The sequence below is a fragment of the Bombina bombina genome, chromosome 10 (assembly GCF_027579735.1).
Source record: "Bombina bombina isolate aBomBom1 chromosome 10, aBomBom1.pri, whole genome shotgun sequence".
In the NCBI taxonomy this organism is placed as follows: domain Eukaryota; kingdom Metazoa; phylum Chordata; class Amphibia; order Anura; family Bombinatoridae; genus Bombina; species Bombina bombina.
Genome location: NC_069508.1, coordinates 34,793,465 through 34,816,433, shown reverse-complemented (window position 1 = coordinate 34,816,433; position 22,969 = coordinate 34,793,465).

The window sequence follows — 22,969 nt, the reverse complement described above, 5'->3', positions numbered from 1 at the left end:
GGCGGTCAATAAACAGAACAGTTGTTAAATTTAATTTGTGTGGTGTGACTCCCGTTCTCTGCGATCTCGTGCAGGTGCAATACTCTGCTCCAGCTTAAGTTCAGAATACTCACTAGTGATAAGGTCACGGTGTATCCAGCCCTAAAAAGAACCCCTAACAATACCGCAAAGGTAAGTATTTTTAAAAACAAGCATCTTTGTAAAGTTTAATGAATGAAAGTGCCACTGCTTTTATGATTATTTTTAGTTACCAGGCACTTATTTAATTACACTTTACAATCACTTTAAGTCAAAATGAGTTCAAAAGTGACAATAATCTCAACAGTCAGAATATTATCTGTCATTTTGAAAGATTTTTAATGATCTATCAATAATTCTCTGCCTTGTGACCTCTTGCATTCATTTTCTGTGACACCCTCGGGCAAGTGAAATGACAGCACCCTAGCCAAGAATCTGCTTTTTTTATAGTATTTGTTTTACTAGTCTAATCATGAAAGCGAAAGTGGATGGTTAATAATCGTACCTTTTCTGTGTGTTCAATAAACCATGACACACAAAATATTAATTAAAATTTCGTAAGCAAGGCAATAATTCACGTAATTGTGTTTAGTTTTGGAGAATACATGTATCCTAACCTGAATTAGGCATCATTAGACTCTGGGCTGACCTTCTCTGTGTTGTAATTAGTCATTTGCATGCTGTATATCTGGTTTATCCTGTTTGATTGCATCACACACATGACAGTTCCCAGGCTGTTGACTAAAAATGCAACAACAATTCCCACAAGTTAAAGTTACTGTAAATTGTTCTTTAAATATCAGGCTTATCCAACATAAGAGAAAAATACGCTTCTCCTCTCGCTTGTGCGTCATCGCACGACACTCAAATGGTCAGACTTCAGGTCTGCCTCAGGTCTGTGAACAAGGTTTCTTTAAAGGGACATAATAACTCAATAGCACAATTATTTTATACACTAGCGCACTTTAATATCACACAACTGAGTTTTAATATCACACAACTGAGTGCCTCTAAAGTAAATGGGTTAAATGTTCATACAATATAAGTTTGGGTTAGATTTGCCCAAGGCAACAACAGCTACAATAGCAATGAATGGCAGACATTTTGTTAAAAAAAAAGAAAGAAGAAATGGCACCAAGGGTATATTTAGGCGGTGTGCTACTCTAGGCAATAAAAAGTCTGCTACCCCCCCTAGGATTTTCCTGAGATGTGAGGTAGTTTGTGTCTTTAAATCAGTGAGTGGATAAGATATAAAAAATAATTTTAAAAATAATAATAATATTTAGAGGAGAAGATAATACATTAAAGGGACACTGAACCCAAATTTTTTCTTTCGTGATTCAGATAGAGCATGACATTTTAAGCAACTTTCTAATTTACTCCTATTATCACATTTTCTTCATTCTCTTGGTATCTTTATTTGAAATGCAAGAATGTAAGTTTAGATGCCGGCCCATTTTTTTGTGAACAACCTGGGTTGTTGTTGCTGATTGGTGGATAAATTCGTCCACCAATAAAAAAAGTGCTGTCCAGAGTCTGAACTAATAAAAAAGCATAGATACCTTCTTTTTCAAATAAAGATAGCAAGAGAATGAAGAAAAATTGATAATAGGAGTAAATTAGAAAGTTGCTTAAAATTGCATGCTCTATCTGAATCATGAAAGAAAAAAATTGGGTTCAGTGTCCCTTTAAGAACTTTTATGTCAAATTCACAGTTTTGCAAGAAACTTGGGTTGTTTACCTAGTTTTTCAAAAACCAGTCAGTGTTTATAATGTAAGTCAATGGGAAGTGAGGGAGTTAGGTTCCAGGCCCCTCTCAAAATTGTCATAAGTAAAACCTAATACATTATTTTTAAAGCTTTGAAATGAAGACTTTAAATGCTAAACAGCATTATAAACCTAATAAAATAATCACACAACACAGAATATATAATTAAACTAAGTTAAATGAACAAAAACATTTGCTAAACAACATTATAAACCTAATAAAATAATCACACAACTCAGACTCCACTTGCATTTTTCTGCAAACAGTTCTTTCTATGCATTCAAATCTGGACTGATTTATAGACAGGAAGATCTTGTTCCTTTGAAATCTGCTCGATAGCTCAGGTTTGGTTAAACTGATTAATTTCAGCTTGCTTGGCTTTGCTGCAACACTAGCGGACAGCTCGACCTACTGGCTATTTTAATAAATGCACTGCTTCTCAATGCTTTTAAATAGCAGTCACATAACTGGAAAAAAAGGTTGTTATACTGAAACGGTGTAAATTGAACCGTTGTAAACCGAGGGTCACCTGTATTTCAAAATAAAGGTAAATTGATGGTTTATAAACAATTTAATACATTCCAACATATAAATGGATCACTGGGAACACATTTAACCCCTTAGTGACCAAAGCACTTTTCAATTTTCTGACCGTTTGGGACCAGGGCTATTTTTACATTTCTGCTGTGTTTGTGTTTAGCTGTAAATTTCCTCTTACTCATTTACTGTATCCACACATATTATATACCGTTTTTCTCGCCATTAAATAGACTTTCTATTGATACCATTATTTTCATCATATCTTATAATTTACTATAAAAAAAATTATAAAATATGATGAAAAAATGGAAAAAACACACTTTTTCTAACGTTGACCCCCAAAATCTGTTACACATCTACAACCACCAAAAAATACCCATGCTAAATAGTTTCTAAATTTTGTCCTGAGTTTAGAAATACCCAATGTTTACATGTTCTTTGTTTTTTTTTTTGCAAGTTATAGGGCAATAAGTACAAGTAGTACTTTGCTGTTTCCAAACCATTTTTTTTTTTTTTCAAAATTAGTGATAGTTACATTGTAACACTGATATCTGTCAGGAATCTCTGAATAACCCTTCAAATGTATATATTTTTTTTAGTAGAGAACCCGAAGTATTGATCTATGCCCATTTTGATATATTTTATGCCACCATTTTGCCGCCAAATGCGATCAAATAAAAAAAAATTGTTCACTTGTTCACTAATTTTTTCACAAATTTTAGGTTTCTCACTGAAATTATTTACAAACAGCTTTGGCACTACTTTTTGGTAATTAGAAGGCTGCTAAATGCCGCTGCGCACCACACCATATTATGCCCAGCAGTTAAGGGGTTAATTAGGTAGCTTAATTTTAGCTTTAGTGTGGAGATCAACCTCCCACCTGACACATCTCACCTCCTGATAACTCCCTGACCCCCTCAAACAGCTCTCTTCCCTTCCCAACCTCACAATTGTTACCACCATCTTAAGTACTGGCAGAAAGTCTGCCAGTACTAAAATAAAAATCATTATATATATATATATATATATATATATATATATACACATATATATATTGATTCTGCAGTGTTGGATCCCCCCCCCCCCCTTAGTCCCCAACCTCCCTGATCCCCCATACAGCTCTCTACAGCTGCCAGTACCCGGTTTGCCCCCAAAAAATGTTTTTATATGCAAAATAAAATATTTTCTGTAGTGTAGCTGCCCCCCCCAGTACCATACCCACCCTCCCGCTCCTAGATCCCTTGCCCAACATTTATTATACCTCCCTCCCACGTTCCCCCACCGCAGTCCTGACTCAGAGCGCACACATCGGTGTGACAGGAACCGGATCTAGACATCGATGGTCCGCCCACCTGCCTCCTTGCTGCTGCTCCCACCCCCCAACGATCGGTCCCATTTATGGCCAATGCTGAGAGGGCCACAGAGTGGCCCTCTCTGCACCTGTGGGTTAAAAAGGGTATTGCAGTGATGCCTCAATATCGAGGCATCACTGCAATACCCTGAAAGCGCCTGGAAGCGATCACCATTGCTTCCAGCGCTTGAAACCCCAGAGGACGTGTCAGGCACGTCCTTGGTCCTTAAGGGTATTTTTTTGTAGGACGTGCCTGACACGTCCTCGGTTGCGCAGGGGTTAAAGGGTCAAAAACATTACATTACACTATCCCTTTAACCCCTTCAATGCGCATGAAGAGCTATAGCCATGCACACCACAGCCTACAGGTGCATGACGAGCCCTTTTCATCATGCAGGGGGATCACCATCAAAATGATTTTTACTGAGATCCTCCGCACAACAGGCTTGGAATTGTTGGTGAATTCCAGTAATGTCACAAAAGGGCTGAACCACTGTGGTGACAGTGAACACCTTGCTAGAAAAAAAAGTGATTTTAATTCTGTACTGCAAAATGGGGCCTCTCTAAACTATATTATAACCCCCAAAAGCCTGTATGGGCCCCTATTTCACATGTGGTTAGTTGGCTACCAATGATGACAATTTAGTAATCACAGTAACAGCAGTGGTCACTGAACCATTTTCACCATTATTTACTAAAATCTATGCAAAAATTATATTTTTTACTGTAGGTAGCCAAAAAAAAGCTCAAAATTGGCTCAGCACTGGGGTGAAATAAAGGCTTAGCAGCGAAAGGGTTAATAAACATCTTCTGATTTTGTCATTGTAGGATAACTTGAGAGTCTATGTGGATAATGAATGTAACGTTGTATGTCTCAGAAATATGACCATTGGTAACATTGTAGCTTCAATTACCATTACAAAATGACAAAAGTCTAGTTGGTTTGACATCGGGGGAAATTTTAAATGTGCAGCTGTTAGGATTATAATTGATTTTTTTTAGTGTTAGTTCAATATTTGAATCATTGGTTACCAATAGGGTATTTAAGGTGAATTTATGTACCACTTGTAGAAATGAAAGTATGGTCTATAGTGGTTTATAGTTGTCACATGCACACATGATTGCTCAAAGCAATACGTGGGTTGTACTTCTAGGGAAGTGAGAGTAAGGTTAGAGTACATCTAAAGGGACGTAAAACCCACATTTTTTCTTTTATATTTGAGATAGAGCATATCATTTGTAACCGCTTTCTAATCTAGTTCTATTATCTAATTTGCTTCGGTGTCTTAGTATATTTTGTTGAAAAGAATACCTAGGTAGGCTTAGAAGCAGCAATGCACTACTGGGAGCTAGCTGCTGATTGGCGGCTATTCCGATATACGCCTCTTGTCAATGGTTTACCCAGTGGGGCATATTTATCAAGGTCTGGTGGACCTGATCCGACACTGCGGATCAGGTCCACCACACCTTGCTGAATACGGCAAGCAATATGCTCACCGTATTCAGCATTGCACCAGCAGCTCACAAGAGCTGCTGGTGCACGCCGCCCCCTGCAGACTCGCGGCCAATGGGCTGCCAGCAGGGGGGTGTATTGTGGCGATGTGTGTCCGCCTGCAAAGAGTAGGCGGACAGGTCATGGAGCAGCGGTCTTTGTGACCGCTGCTTCATAACTGCTGTTTCTGGAGAGTCTGAAGACTCGCCAGAAACAGGGGCCATCAAGCTCCATACGGAGCTTGTTAAATAGAGCCCAGTGTGTTTAGCTACCTCACAGTAGTGCATTGTGACTCCTTCAACAAAGGATACCAAGAGAATGAAGCAAATTTGATAATAGAAGTAAAGGGGAAAGTTGTTTAAAATTGTATGTTCTCTCTGAATCCCTCGCTAACCTCATCTAATAATCTTACTCACTGAGTACATAAGATTATTTGCAATCCAGTTTGAATAATATTCAGGATTTGTTTGATCAGTCAAACACTCATTTAGCTATCTGTCTAATCCTCTGCAGTGGCAACTTGTTACTGTAGCACCCCTAAGCCACTACTTTAAATTATTATCTGAACCCTCATGGTTTCAGTGTTTTTGTTTTATTTGTGTATTCAGTTTTTTGCAGCTTTAGGTACTGGAAAATCTGCCCCAGCATACCCCAACAATACTGAGACAATATTTCTCACAACCAGGTGCCATACACCCCACTAGACAGAAACGGATTCATATTTTTAAATAAATTAAAAAAAAAAAAAATACTTTTGTAAAGTGCAGGTTAATTTGTGGCACTCGGGTTGAAGGAATTTGTTATATAAATAATATTCATAACATAAGGAAAGATAAAGAAACTGTGGTTGCCCCGTTATAAATGTATTGATGGCTTGCTTTGATTTTTAGAAAGTAAAAAATACAGATAAAATAGGATTATGTCCATAACGAAACCAAAATAATACAAATACTTCTCCCTATAAGCAAAGATCCTCTGTACCATAATCAGGGCCACTTTTGGAATTCTGAATACTCTCATTCTCATATAACAAACTATCAGAAGGTATTTAATATGAGAAATGTCACTTTTGTACACTATGCTAAAATATTTATGAGTCACATGACCAGAAAAAGTGGCCATTTATGGAGGTCTAATGATAAACATGTTAGAACTGTCAAGCCAAGTATGATTAAACTAGTACCCCAAATCAAGCCAAGTATGATTAAACTAGTACCCCAAATCAAGCCAAGTATGTTTAAACTAGTACCCCAAATCCTCAAGGGGATACCCAAATTGATAAACAACATTTCCTAGAATAATTTACAGTTTGTAGAAATTATACACTAAGTGTGACTTCAAACTTTCACCAAAATTAAACAAAGTGTTAGAATTATAGGGTTTAAAATATATAAAGGGGATTACCTAAAAGAGAGAGCTTGATTAATAAATTATAAATAGTTGTGATTATAAAAAAAAGGGGGTTGTTTTAATCACAGGTTTAATTTGTATATAAAAAAATATATATGAATTATTTAAAGGAAAATAGAAAATATATCCTCTAAATAATTTCAAATTGCAGCTATCCTAAAAGGTTATAGAATATAAAAAAAACTTCAACTCATAGAAGGAATTGGGACAGCGCTTATGTAAAATATATCAAATATCAAATCAAACAGTTATGTATTAAAATAAGTTTAATGTTGCTAGACAACGTAATAAAAACACAACCATATAATAAAAACAACAGGTTGATAATTTCACTAATAAGGCTTGGAATACGCATTTCCTCTGTAGTAGAACAGCAGATTAAAATCCAAACGTGAGTCACCGGCCGGTGAGACCTCCACAAACCACTACGCATTTCAAGGAGAAATCCTCTTCATCAGGTGTTATGGATTACAGTGTGAATAGCTGTTCTTTTTAAATAGCCTGCCAAAATTATGACAAGCAGAGTAAATATGCGCCACAGCTGTGTGAACAGTGACACCTACCAAAGGGTTTGAAATATGGCCACACAATCTCAGCATTAAAGGTTGCATGTCCCCAAAGGGATAACAGGCTATAGATGTTCAGTAAAGAACAGCATATATTGAATAGACATTTAAGAGTAGATTATTTACTGCAATCAAAAGCAAGCAACTTGGCCCACACAAAGAGCGGTTTGTGTAGTCCCCTGTGCCCTCCAAATTTTCAGTTAACCAATTCCAGATTTTGCAGACAGCAGACTCTTAAATCTAAAGTATCTTAGCTCAGTTGAAAATATATTTTTACAGCCACATTGAGCTAAGAGCCACTTATGACAAATAAGGACTTAGGTGTAACTTTCCAAATATATCCTTGAGGATCAGACACTTTATAAGATTGTAGCAAAATACAGTATCTAAAGTTAGAACTCTTCCTAGAAAAATAGCACTCTCATTGTAATTTTAGTCTCCAGTGTAGACACTAGTCCAGCTGACATTGTCTTCTTGGGATGCAGTTCACCACCAGACCCCCGTCTGGGATCTCTTTAAGGCTACCTATACCATCTACCAAGTACAGTCCATATGAAGACAGCAACTCCAGTCAGAGCTATGAAGGGTCTTTATCTAGGCCTTGCTCATCTATGGAATTGTGAGCATCTTCTGATTCAGACTAGATATGTGCATGGCAAAAAAATTTGGTTAGGTTTGGATCGATTCGGAATTTTTCGAATTTCGGTTCGGATCGATTCGAATTCGGAAAATTTTGAATCGATTCGGTTCGGATTCATTCGGATTTGAAGAAATTCAGCTGGATTCGGTTCGGTTCGGAAATTCTGAATTTCGGTAAGTGTTAGGTGGGATTAGACTAGTATTATGTACTGTATATTAGGTGTAACCCATAGCAGAGTGATATAACCTAATATACTGTACAATACTAGTGTAATCCATGGCCATCCGAATTTACCGAATAAATCCGAACTAATTCGGATTTATTCGGTAAATTCGGCAGTATTTTAATTCGGAAATTCGGTTCGATCTGAATCTCCGAATTTGCTGAATTTTCCGAATTTCCGAATCGATCCGAAACGAATTGCACATATCTAATTCAGACTAAGGTAGGATATCCTGCATGCAGATATCAGAACAAACATTATTACAGACTCTCCAAGCCCTGACAACAGTAGGTACAATAGTAAGTGAAACCATTTGCAGTGGTAATTATCCATCAGCTAATTTATGGAGGCAGGTAAGAACATCTGCCATCTCATTTCAGCTCTGAATATGTAACAAAAGTAGCAGAAAGATGGTTGAGCAATATTGTTTCTGAAAGAGTTTAGTAAAGATTAAAAAGCAGTGGCCAAGTGTACTGCACTGCAACAAAGTCCTGTGGATCCTATGCTGTGGGTTTTGGTTGGAAGCCTAAGCCTCGATAATCAGTTTGGGATACAGAGGCAGTCAGTCTGATTAGGGAAAAGTAGCCAGTGCACTATCTGCAAATCCAACTAGAATATGTTATATGATACTGAAGATATTATATCCTAGCCTGTACTACAAACAATATAGTAATCTAACATGTCTAACAGAAGTTACCCACAGAATCTACCCACTTTTGTAATAATATAATAAATTCCTATTACTTTGTAGGCCACCCATAATGAATAGGTCAATGAAGGTGCTGAATTTAATATAAGGAAACCATCTTATATGCCCTGTGGATTCTTTAGGATAATTGTAGTGTGGGACCATGACATTAAGGTAGGATGACCAGATCTGAGGGGGGAAAAAGGACACTTTATTGATGACATGCAACATACTCAAAACAAAAAAGATGAATTATTAAACTAGGTTTTGGTTGTAGCATTTGAAGCCATTTATTTTAAATGAAATAATAGCTGCTACTATTATCATTGCTATTACCTAACAACTTTAAATGGAACATTACTGAGAACAAACAGATAACAATATATACCATGCATAATCAGCTGTAGTTCCTACCAGTTGTACTTGTGATTTTCTAAACTGGTTGTTTAACAGAAGACTCCATCTATGTATGGCCCTTTGTAGTTTATATTTTAAAGCATGTTTCTTCTACCGCTAACGCCCTAACACATATGGTGATATAAATATAATTCACAACAGATATATATAAAGTACAATATTAAAGGAATAGTCTAGTCAAAATCAAACTTTAATGATTCAGATAGGCCATGCAATTTTAAGCAACTTTCTAATTTACTCCTATTATCAATTTTTTTTTCGTTCTCTTAGTATCTTCATTTTAAAAAAGCTGGAATGTAAGCTTAGAAGCGGGCCCATTTTTGGTTCAGTACCTTGGTAGCACTTGCTAATTGGTGGCTAAATGACTCCTATGCTTAAATTTTTGCTTTTTCAAATAAAGATACCAAGAGAACGAAGAAAAAATGATAATAGGGGTTGCTTAAAATTGCATGCTCTATCTAAATATTCAAAGTTTAATTTTGACTAGACCATCCCTTTAATTTACCATAAACTCACAGAACAATCTCTCTCAGCTGTTCAAATCTCTCTTTAATGTTCAATTTCTCTCTCTCTCTCTGCAGATCTACACTGTCTCTGCTGCTCAACTCTCTCTTTAATGTTCAATTGCCCTCTCTCTGCAGATCTACACTGTCTCTGCTACTCAACTCTCTCTTTAATGTTCAATTGCTCTCTCTCTGCAGATATACACTGTCTCTGCTGCTCAACTCTCTCTTTAATGTTCAATTGCTCTCTCTCTGCAGATCTACACTGTCTCTGCTGCTCAACTCTCTCTTTAATGTTCGATTGCTCTCTCTCTCTCTGCAGATCTACACTGTCTCTGCTGCAGTGCTGAACTCTCTCTTTAATGTTCAATTGCTCTCTCTCTGCAGATCTACACTGTCTCTGCTGCAGTGCTCAACTCTCTCTTTAATGTTCAATTGCTCTCTCTCTGCAGATCTACACTGTCTCTGCTGCAGTGCTCAACCCTCTCTTTAATGTTCAATTGCTCTCTCTCTGCAGATCTACACTGTCTCTGCTGCTCAATTCTCTCTTTGTTCACACACCGCCTACTCACACCCAAGCAGACACCATGAAAGACTTCTCCTGCCTCCTTTTACAAGTGTCCACCACCGCAGCATGCAGCGAACTGTGGTTCCCCCGCTGCAGAGCTGATAACAGCTGCAGATGTTGCAAGCCATAGCGCATATAAAGGGAGTCCCTTTAAAGGGACAAAAATGTTATTGTTTAAAAAGACAGATAATCACTTTATTACCCATTCCCCAACTCTGCATAACCAACACTGTTATATTAATATACTGTTTAGCCCCCACAAAGTTAGTTCAGAGCCAGTATTGGATTAATGCATGGAAGTGATTAAACAGGAAGTGCTGGAGTCAGCAGTGGCTTTGACGCTTTCAAAAGAAATACTAAAATGTTTTTCAAGGCAAATACATTTGTCTTGCTTTCATACTTATGCTCTATAAAATCATGCATATATTTTAATGTTTTTCAGGACTTAAAGGGACAGTCAAGTCCAAAAAAAACTTTCATGATTTAAATAGGGCATTTAATTTTAAACAACTTTCCAATTTACATTTATCACCAATTTTGCTTAGTTCTTTTGGTATTCTTAGTTGAAAGCTAAACTTAGGAGGTTCATATGCTAATTTCTTAGACCTTGAAGACTGCCTCTAATCTGAATGCATTTTGACCAGTAGAGGGCATTAGTTCATGTGTTTCATATAGATAACATTGAGCTCATGCACGTGAAGTTACCCTGGAGTGAGCACTGATTGGCTAAAATGCAAGTCTGTCAAAACAACTGAAACCTGAGGGCAGTTTGATACAAGGTAATCAAAGTGGTAAAAAGTGTATTTCTATAACAGTGCTGGGTATGCAAAACTGGGGAATGGGTAATAAAGGGATTATCTTTCTTTTCAAACAATAAAAAATATGTTGTTGATTGTCCCTTTAACTGTTCCAATGCTGGCAAGTGCCTTTTATCAGCATAGTTACAGTATTTTACAGATCTTGAGAAAAAAAAAAATTGCTAACATATCAGCAGGTAGCTATAGATATTCTTACTCAGCTAATTTGCATATATGACACAGCCTAATGTCTCAGAATGAGAACCAATGAGTACAAGAGTATAATTAGTATACTGTATAATTAGTATACTGTCATGGACAATAAAGCTTTAAGATACAGATCACTCATCAATTTATAAAAAAAAACAGAAAGCCTCTCTTTGGGGACAGGTATATTTAACCTGCTAACCTCTTTAGTGAAAGGTTAATCATGTTACCGCAGAGCTGTAAAATCTCACTGATTTCCAGACATCCTTTAACCGAGGCAATCAGACGCTTAACCTCACTGTATAAACTCAGTACTTTCTCATATTTGATACTAAACCTGTATTATTTGGAAAGTAACAGCTACTTTGGTCAAGAAAGCAAATAAATGGTTTGAGATGATTATCAGAAAGGTCAGAACTATCTTAAAACAACTTGCGTGACTTGTTTTTCTATTTTCCCTGCCCTGTTTCAATGGGCCTCAGGCTGATCTGTAATACAGGTCAGTTTCGCTTGAGGAACTAACAAGACAAGTTCTTTAATAAGATGCTAATTGTGCATAAGGGAGCTGTAGAAGTCTGCAAATACTTTGAAAGCAAAATAAAAAACATCCATAAAGGAAAACAGACCTTATTAATTAGAATGTCCCTTTAATCAACAAAAATAAAACTAAACTGCAGTTTAAATTCATTATTAAAGGTACAATAATCACCTTTTAAATACAAATACAGTGGCCCCCATTCTAATCTATCATAGTTTCCATTTTATTTTTATTTTTTAATGCTGTTCTGGTTAGTCTTCCAAGCCAAACCTGTCTATTGGATGAGTTGTGGTTTGATTTAGTACAACTATTTACTTAAAAACTTGATATTATTTAAAAAAGAGAAAAAATAGGATAGACAGTCACATAAGATAAAGGTAAATGACCAAAGTAAAACATGTTAGATAATGGTAGCAGCCTAATATGCTGCTTAATTCATGACGTTTGCAAACTTTTTATATATTTGGCCTAGATTAAAAGTGGGTAGATACATTTGTAATCCTCATGAGCGCTATCCGCGCTCAAAGTAAAAAAAAAAACGCTCCCAGGTTGACACTGGAATTACAAGTTGAAACTGAAAAGTTAGCGCTGTCTGGTTAGCGCTGGAATTAAAAGTAGAAAGTAAAAAGTTAGCGCTGTCTGGTTAGCGCTGGAATTAAAAGTAGAAAGTAAAAAGTTAGCGCTGTCTGGTTTGCGCTGGAATTAAAAGTAGAAAGTAAAAAGTTAACACTGTCTGGTTAGCGCTGGAATTAAAAGTAGAAAGTAAAAAGTTAGCGCTGTCTGGTTAGCGCTGGAATTAAAAGTAGAAAGTAAAAAGTTAGAGCTGTCTGAGTAGCGCTGGAATTAAAAGTAGAAAGTAAAAAGTTAACACTGACTGGTTAGCGCTGGAATTAAAAGTAGAAAGTAAAAAGTTAGTGCTGTCTGATTTGCGCTGGAATTAAAAGTAGAAAGTAAAAAGTTAACACTGTCTGGTTAGCACTGGTATTATAAGTAGAAAGTAAAAAGTTAGCGCTGTCTGGTTAGCGCTAGTATTACAAGTAGAAAATTAAAAGTTAGCGCTGTCTGGTTAGCGCTAGTATTACAAGTAGAAAATAAAAAGTTAGCGCTCTCTGGTTAGCGCTAGTATTACAAATGGAAAGTAAAAAGTTAGCGTTGTCTGGTTAGCGCTGGTATTACAAGTAGAAAGCAAAAGGTTAGCGCTGTCTGGTTAGTGCTGGTATTACAAGTAGAAAGCAAAAGGTTAGCGCTGTCTGGTTAGCGCTGGTATTACAAGTAAAAAGTTAGCACTGTCTGGTTAGCACTGGTATTACAAGTAGAAAGTAAAAAGTTAGCACTGTCTGAGTAGCGCTGGTATTACAAGTAGAAATTAAAAAGTTAGCGCTGTCTGAGTAGCGCTCGTATTACAAGTAGAAAATAAAAAGCTAACACTGTCTGAGTAGCGCTGGTATTACAAGTGGAAAGTAAAAAGTTAGCACTGTCTGAGTAGCGCTAGTATTACAAGTGGAAAGTAAAAAGTTAGCACTGTACTAGTGCTGGTATTACAAATAGAAAGTAAAAAGTTCACGCTCTCTGGTTAGGGCTGGTATTACAAGTGGTAAGTAAAAAGTTAGCACTGTCTGGCTAGCGCTGGTATTACAAGAAGAATATAAAAAGTTAGCACTGTCTGGTTATAGCTGGTGTTACTAGTAGAAAGAAAAAAGTTAGTGCTGTCTGCTTAGCACTGATATTGCTAGTTAAAAATTAAAAAGTTAGCACTGTCTGGGTAGCGCTGGTGTTACTAGTAGAAAGTAAAAAGTTAGCGCTGTCTGAGTAGTGCTGGTATTACAAGTAGAAAGTAAAAAGTTAGCACTGTCTGAGTAGCGCTGGTATTACATGTAGAAAGTAAAAAGTTAACACTGTCTGGTTAGCGCTGGTATTACAAGTAGAAAGTAAAAAGTTAGCGCTGTCTGAGTAGCGCTAGTATTACAAGTAGAAATTAAAAGGTTAGCGCTGTCTGAGTAGCACTAGTATTACAAGTACAAAGTAAAAAGTTAGCACTGTCTGAGTAGCGCTCGTATTACAAGTAGAAAATAAAAAGCTAACACTGTCTGGTTAGCGCTGGTATTACAAGTGGAAAGTGAAAAGTTAGCACTGTTTGGTTAGCACTGGTATTACAAGTGGAAAGTAAAAAGTTAGCACTGTCTGAGTAGCACTGGTATTACAAATAGAAAGTAAAAGGTTCACGCTCTCTGGTTAGCGCTGGTATTACAAGTGGAAAGTCAAAAGTTAGCGCTGTCTGGTTGTATTAATGAATTAAGTATTTTTAAGTGGTGCTGTGTTGTATTTCCTATAGTTTAGGGGGAAGGCAGTAACCCCTTCCATATGCATCACAATAAAGAAAAGAAAAAAAGCTGAAAAGAAGCTGAATTTATTGTGCTGGACCAAATTGGATGTTACAGTCTTTATTGTTTAACCTTTTGATCTTTTGTTAAAAATACACAAAAATATTCTGCTCTCTTGGATATCAAACAATTGCAAACACAACACAGGTTTATCCAAAAAAATGTTTTTGTTAAATATATGTGGCACAATTATTGGCACCGTTTTAGTCAATACTTCTGTGCTACCTCCCTTTATAGAGATAACAGATCTGAGTCTTCTCCTATAAAGACTGATTAGGTTGGAGAATACATGACATGGGATCTGAGAGCATTCCTCCATACAGAATCTCTCCAGATCCTTCAAATTTTGAGGTTGATGCTGGTGAACTCTCCTCTTCAGTTCAACCCACAGGTTTTCTATGGGGTTCAAGTCAGGGGACTAGGATGGCAGGACCTTGATTTTGTGATTAGTAAACCATTTTTGTGTTGATTTTCATGTATGCTTTGGATTATTGTCCTGCTGGAAGATCCAACCATGGCCCATTTTAAGCTTTTTGGCAGGGGCAGTCAGGTGTTCATTTAATAGCTGTTAATATTTGATAGAGTCACTGGCCCATATTTATCAAGCTCCGTACGGAGCTTGAAGGGCTGTGTTTCTGGTGAGTCTTCAGACTCGCCAGAAAAAGCAGTTATGAAGCAGCGGTCACAAAGACCGCTGCTCCATAACCTGTCCGCCTGCTCTGAGCAGGCGGCAGACATCGCCGTAAATCAACCCAATCAAGTACGATCGGGTTGATTGACACCCCCCCTGCTGGCGGCCGATTGGCCGTGAGTCTGCAGGGGGCGGCGTTGCACCAGCAGCTCTTGTGAGCTGCTGGTGCAATGCTGAATATGGAGAGCGTATTGCTCTCCGTATTCAGCGAGGTCTGGCGGACCTGATCCGCAGTGTCGGATCAGGTCCGACAGACCTTGATAAATAGAGGCCAATACCATGTAGCCTAACAAAATGTCCAGGTCCTCTGGCAGAAAAACAGCCCCAAAACATTAAAGAGACACCCCCATATTTAACCGTGGGCATGAGGTACTTTGACATATGGCTACATCTCTGTGTGCTCCAAACCCACCTCTGGTTTTATTGCCAAAAAGCTCTATTTTGCTTTAATCTGACCATAGAACCCAATCCCATTTGAAGCTCCAGTAGTATCTGGCAAGCTGAAGATGCTTGAGTTTGTTTTGGGGGAGAGTAGAGTTTTTGTTTGTTTTTTAAACCCTTCACAAAAAATAAATGTTCATATATACAGGTGAAACTCGAAAAATTAGAATATTGTGCAAAAGTTAATTTATTTTACTAATGCAACTTAAAAGGTGAAACTAATATATGAGATAGACTCATTACATGCAAAGCAAGATAGTTCAAGCCGTGATTTGTCATAATTGTGATGATTATGGCTTACAGCTCATGAAAACCCCAAATCCACAATCTCAGAAAATTAGAATATTACTTGCAATCAATAAAACAAGGATTGTACATAAAACAATATCGGACCTCTGAAAAGTATAAGCATGGATACTGTATGTACTCAGTACTTGGTGTTACGGTTACCCTTAGTCTCGCTGAGAGATGGACCGCTTAGTAGCCTGGATTCCTATTGCTGAAGAGGGGAGAAACTGCTTTCCATAGTATTCTATATGAGTCTCGCAAATGTAGAATAATCCCCCTTAGCTGTAGTACAGCTAGGATACCCTTCTGCCCACAAAAACGAGTCAACGCTGCGATTGAGGGACAACCAAGAACTGAGGACTGGGATGCCCAGCCTGCTTTTTATTTAGGTTACATGCACACAGGGCACTCCCAGGGGGGGAAGCATAAAATCCCCCATCACACATTTAGACAAAGCCCTTGGACAGGCCACCGCAGATAACAAGTACACACAAGAAAACAATTGAGTCCTTCTTATCACCTAGCAGTGAATGCTTATCACAAACTTAATTACAGTACACAATATGCTAGGAAACCTGCCTCAGAAAATAGTTTTCTCAAAACTGAACAGAGTTAACCCTTTATGAAATGATACTTGTTACAGTTTTCTTGGAGCCCTTCTTAGGCGCTGGCTTGGCTGGTTCAGGCATTGCTGCTGGGAAATAAGTTTCTTCACAACAAAATAACTAATGCTTCTGTAACAGTGCTCCCTTTCTGTGGAACACTCTGGCAGACACGGTCTGACCCCTTTTCGGGGCAGACTAAGGCTGTCCAGACCGCTGGTTATGCGGGGCTGAGGTCGGTTTGTCTGGACAACCCGTCGGCGTTGCCATTCTGTTTCCCAGGTCTGTAAGTAATGGTGAAATTGAAGGGTTGCAACGATAAACTCCAACGTAATAGCCTGCCATTATCTCCAGAGACCCGGTTCAGCCACACCAACGGGTTATGGTCGGTGACCAGAGTGAACTCCTGCCCATATAAATAGGGAGTCAATTTCTTTAATGCCCACACCAAAGCCAAACACTCCTTTTCGACCGCTGCATAGCTGACTTCGCGGGGCAGGAGCTTCCGGCTGATGTAGGCAACTGGATGCTCCCCTCCATCTTCGCCTACTTGGCTGAGGACGGCTCCCAGCCCGAACATGGAAGCATCTGTGTGGACGATAAAACGTTTGTTAAGGGCTGGAGCCGCCAAGACAGGAGCGTTAATTAGAGCATTTTTGAGAGCCTGGAAAGCCGTTTCACAGTGGGGAGACCACAGGACCTGTCGAGGTAAGTTCTTCTTGGTCAAGTCAGTCAGGGGTTTGGCAAGTGTGCTGTAGTCTGGTACGAACCGTCTATAGTACCCTGCCGTGCCCAGGAAGGCTAGGACCTGAGTCTTAGTGATGGGGGTGGGCCAATTGGCGACAGCTTCTATCTTGGCCGGCTCTGGTCGCTGCTTTCCACACCCCACCCGGTGACCCAGGTACTGTACCTCGGCCATCCCAAAGTGGCATTTTTCTGGCTTCAGAGTCAGGCCAGCAGCCCGGATCTGATCCAGAACCATTCCTATGTGAGCTAAGTGGTCCTCCCATGACTCACTGTGGATCGCTATGTCGTCCAGGTAGGCGCAAGCAAAACTCTGGAAGCCATCCAGGAGCCTATCCACCAAGCGCTGGAATGTAGCTGGGGCATTCTTCATCCCAAACGGCATTACCCTAAACTGATATAAGCCGAATGGGGTGACGAATGCTGACTTGGGGATAGCCTCCGGGGCCAGGGGAATCTGCCAGTAACCTTTGCAGAGGTCAATAGTGGTCAGGTAATTTCCCCTGGCTATACGATCGAGTAGCTCGTCTACCCTGGGCATAGGGTAAGCGTCCGTCACGGTCTTTTCATTGAGCCTCCGATAGTCTACGCAGAACCGGGTGGTCCCATCTTTCTTGGGCACCAAGACAACTGGGGAGGCCCAGGGACTATCGGAGGGCTCAATTACCCCGAGTTGGAGCATCTCATCGGTCTCCTTCTTCATTCCTATCCTAACTGCTTCGGGGATTCGGTACGGAGCCTGGCGCAAGGGAGCTTGTCCCGGAGTATCTACCTGGTGGGTGGTTAAAGTAGTGTACCCTGGCTTCGGGGAGAAGGTGAGGTGTTTGGACTGTAGGAGTTGGTTGAGCTGCTCCCTTTCAGTGGGGCTAAGTCGGTCTCCTATCTGAACCTGAGCCACTATACCTGTGGGGAGACTCTTTTCTAATAGGTCTGGAATGGGTAGACTGTCGGGGCCTTCCTGAGGGGAACAACATACGGCCGTCACGTTCTCTGGTCGCTCAAAATATTCCTTGAGCATGTTTACATGGAATGTCTTTCTAAGATTGTTGTCGTGGCAGCTAGCTATCACATAAGTGGTGTCTCCCCTTTTCTCTACGATCTGGTAGGGGCCCTGCCAGGACGCCTGCAATTTGTCTGTCTTCACCGGCTTAAGTACTAACACCTTTTGTCCTATGGTAAAGATTCTCTTTCGGGCCCCCCGATCGTACCATACCTTCTGTCTTCTCTGGGCCGACTGGAGATTAGCCCGCACGGATTTGGCTAATTGCTCCATTCGGTCCCTGAGTTCCAGCACGTATGGCACAATGGGGACACCGTCAGTCTCCATCTCTCCCTCCCAGTGCTCCCGGATCAGGTTTAGGGGTCCCCGTACCTTTCTTCCGTAGAGCAACTCGAAGGGAGAGAACCCTGTCGTTTCCTGGGGCACCTCCCGATAAGCAAAAAGGAGGTGCGGCAGGAAGCGTTCCCAGTCTCGGTATTCCTGAGTGAACGTCTTGAGCATTTGCTTGAGGGTCCCATTGAACCTCTCACACAGCCCGTTCGTCTGGGGGTGGTATGGGGAGCTCAGGAGGGACTTAATTTTGCAAACCTGCCAGAGTTGTTGGGTCAATTCAGCCGTAAATTGGGTGCCTCGGTCGGATAGGATTTCTTTTGGAAATCCTACCCGGGAGAACACCTGTACTAGTGCATTCGCTACCGTATCCGCTTGTATGTTGGATAGGGCGACAGCCTCTGGGTACCTGGTAGCGTAGTCCACTACGGTAAGAATGTAGCGCTTACCGGAGGGACTAGGGGTAGCCAGTGGTCCCACTAGGTCAATAGCAACCCGGCTGAAGGGTTCCTCTACAATGGGCATATTTACTAGATGGGCTTTAGGGTGATCGCCTCGCCTTCCTACTCGTTGACACACATCGCAGGTGTTACAGTAAGTTCTAACGTCGGCGTGTACCCCTGGCCAAAAGAACGTGTGAGTAATGCGGTGTAGGGTACGGGTTACAGCTAGGTGGCCTGCTAAGGGGATGTCATGGCCTATCTTGAGGATTTCTTGACGGTATTTGTGGGGCACTACCAGCTGTCGCCTACGCTGTCCCCTTTTCTCTGTCCAGCGGTATAGTTTCCCTTTTTCCCATAAGAATGTTTCATTATCTGCCCCGCCCCCTCCGGTCTCTGCTCGTTCCCGGTACTTTTGTAAGGTCGGGTCAGTCTTAGACTCTGTCTCGAAAGCATCTGGGGTGTCCCAGGGTATGGGGCCTAACATGTCAGGCAATGTCGGGGTAGGTCTTACCTGTGTCTCCCGCACTGGTGAGAGTTCTCGCTCCGTCCGGGCTTGGGCCCGTGTAGTCACTGGGTCCGCCTCGTTGTTGCATACTGGAGCATAGGCAGAAGTCATGGGGCCCAAATCATTGCCCAGTAGTACTTCGGCAGGTAAATTATCCATTATGCCCACGTTCACAGCCCCCTTTCCCGCTCCCCAATCAAGATGCACTTTAGCTGTTGGAATTTTGTACACATCCCCCCCCCGCCACTCTAACGGCCACAGTCTGTCCAGATCGCTTGTGCTCCGGCACCAAATGACTCTGTACCAGCGTGATAGTAGCCCCTGTGTCTCTCAATCCCTCGGTAGATCGCCCCTCGAGCCATACCTTCTGCCGATGGTGCTGGCGGTTATCTGAGGCAGCATATACAGGGTCCGCCTCGTGAAGCGGCCCCAAATATTCCTCCATAGGGGCCTCTTGGTTAACACAGAGGGTCCGGGCCGGACGATATGCCCCAGAGGGGTAATTGTAATTCCTGGGTGTCTGGTGCGTATTAAGGGGGCAGCTAGCCATGAAATGCCCTGGTTGCTTGCATCGGTGGCAAGTCGGTCTGGGACGCTCAGAGCTGTTATTGGGTGGTCCTGAGTGTCGGGCGGGCCCTGCGGGCACCGGGGCTCGGAATTCAGCACGAGGGGGTGCACGGTAAACCTCTCTGGGTTCGTGAAGACGGGAGTCATAATGTTCATCGGCCAATTTGGCTGCTTCTTCTAAGGTAGAAGGTCGCCTGTCTCGCAGCCATTCCTTCCCTTGCTGTTCCATGCCATTATAAAAATGTTCTAAGAGAAACAATTGTAAAATTTCCTCACCAGTCACCGCTTTACTTCCGCTCATCCAGTGATTTGCCGCTCTCCGCATTCGGTGCGCCCATTCCATATGGGTATCGTTAGGCTTCTTTTTCGTGCCCCGAAACTGTCGGCGATACGCGTCCGGAGTTACTGCGTACCGTCGCAACAGTGTCTCCTTAACTAGCTCATACTGTGTCACTTCCTCAGCACCCAGAGTATGAAAGGCTTCCAGGGCTCGCCCGGATAGTTTCCCAGACAATATCGTGGGCCACTCCCTGTTGGGAATCTGGTGCAGGGCACATTGCCTTTCGAAGTCCGCCAAATATTCATCAATCCCTGTCTCGCTCTCTAGGAAGGGTCGAAATGCCGCATAGGGTATCTTGGGCCTCCCAGCATTTTCGACAGGGATGATTACCTGCGGGGCTTCAGCATTGCGGTGTGCGTTCGCTAGGTTGAGTTCGTGGGCTCGAGTCTCTCGTATATCCTTGTCCGCTTCCGCCATCAACTGCTGTACCAATTCCATGGAGGGGTTCGGCCCGTACAGTGAGAGCCTCTCCCAAACAATCCTGGTTTTTTCGTCACTAATCGTGGTCGGTGTTTCCGCCATTGTGAAGCTCTGATCCAGTTCGGTCAATTCTGCGATCAGCTCTCTCCTCGGCCGGTTGCTGGCGTACCCCCCTCTGCTTTCAAGTAAATCCTTTAGGGTTGTACGCTTCAATTTTTCGTAAGCGCTCTCCATCCGTTCTGTACCTCTCCTAGGAAATCCAGGAAAAATCCCACCGCTGCCGCCAAATGTTACGGTTACCCTTAGTCTCGCTGAGAGATGGACCGCTTAGTAGCCTGGATTCCTATTGCTGAAGAGGGGAGAAACTGCTTTCCATAGTATTCTATATGAGTCTCGCAAATGTAGAATAATCCCCCTTAGCTGTAGTACAGCTAGGATACCCTTCTGCCCACAAAAACGAGTCAACGCTGCGATTGAGGGACAACCAAGAACTGAGGACTGGGATGCCCAGCCTGCTTTTTATTTAGGTTACATGCACACAGGGCACTCCCAGGGGGGGAAGCATAAAATCCCCCATCACACATTTAGACAAAGCCCTTGGACAGGCCACCGCAGATAACAAGTACACACAAGAAAACAATTGAGTCCTTCTTATCACCTAGCAGTGAATGCTTATCACAAACTTAATTACAGTACACAATATGCTAGGAAACCTGCCTCAGAAAATAGTTTTCTCAAAACTGAACAGAGTTAACCCTTTATGAAATGATACTTGTTACAGTTTTCTTGGAGCCCTTCTTAGGCGCTGGCTTGGCTGGTTCAGGCATTGCTGCTGGGAAATAAGTTTCTTCACAACAAAATAACTAATGCTTCTGTAACACTTGGTTTGGGCCCCTTTTGCAGAAATTCCTGCCTCAATGCGGCGTGGCATGGAAGCTATCAGCCTGTGGCACTGCTGAGGTGTTATGGAAGACCAAGATGCTTCAATAGCGGCCTTCAGCTCTTCTGCATTGTTCGATCTCATGTCTCTCATCTTTCTCTTGGCAATGCCCCATACATTCTCTATGGGGTTCAGGTCAGGTGAGTTTGCTGGCCAATCAAGCACAGTAATCCCACCGTCATTGAACCAGGTTTTGATGCTTTTAGCAGTGTGGGCAGGTGCCAAGTCCTGCTTGAAAATGAAGTCAGCATCCCCATAGAGCTTGTCTGCAGAAGGAAGCATGAAGTGCTCCAAAATCTCCTGGTAGACGACTGCATTGACCCTGGACTTAATGAAGTACAATGGACCAACACCAGCAGATGACATGGCTCCCCAAATCAACACAGACTGTGGAAACTTCACACTGGACTTCAAGCATCTTGCAGTGTGTGCCTCTCCATTCTTCCTCCATACTCTGGGTCCTTGGTTTCCAAATGAGATGCAAAATTTGCTCTCATCAGAAAAGAAAAGAGGACTTTGGACCACTGAGCAACAGACCAGGTCTGTTTTTCTTTAGCCCAGGTAAGATGCTTCTGTTGTTTGTTCAGGAGTGGCTTGACAAGAGGAATACGACATTTGAAGCCCATGTGCAGGATCCATCTGTGTGTGGTGGCTCTTGATGCACTGACTCCAGCCTCAGTCCACTCCTTGTGAAAGTCCCCAACACTTTTGAATGGCCTTTTCCTGACAATCCTCTCCAAGCTACGGTCATCCCTGCTGCTTGTGCACCTTTTTCTTCCACACTTTTCCCTTCCACATAACTTTCTATTAATGTGCTTTGTTACAGCAATTTGGGAACATCCAACTTCTTTTGCAATTACCTTTTGAGGCTTTCCCTCTTTATGGAGGGTGTCAATGATGGTTTTCTGCACAACTGTCAGGTCAGCAGTCTTTTCCATGATTGTGATTCCTACTGAACCAGACTGAGAGACCATTTAAAGGCTCAGGAACCCTTTGCAGGTGTTATGGCTTAATTAGCTGATTAGAGTGGGACACTTTGAGCCTAGAATATTGCACCTTTTCACAATATTCAAATTTTTTCTGAGATTGTGGATTTGGGGTTTTCATGAGCTGTAAGCCACAATCATCACAATTATGACAAATCACGGCTTGAACTATCTTGCTTTGCATGTAATGAGTCTATCTCATATATCAGTTTCACCTTTTAAGTTGCATTAGTGAAATAAATGAACTTTTGCACAATATTCTAATTTTTCGAGTTTCACCTGTACATGCAGATTTTTGTGAATTTATGTATATATATATATATATATATATATATATATATATATATATATATATATATATATACAGGGAGTGCAGAATTATTAGGCAAATGAGTATTTTGACCACATCATCCTCTTTATGCATGTTGTCTTACTCCAAGCTGTATAGGCTCGAAAGCCTACTACCAATTAAGCATATTAGGTGATGTGCATCTCTGTAATGAGAAGGGGTGTGGTCTAATGACATCAAAACCCTATATCAGGTGTGCATAATTATTAGGCAACT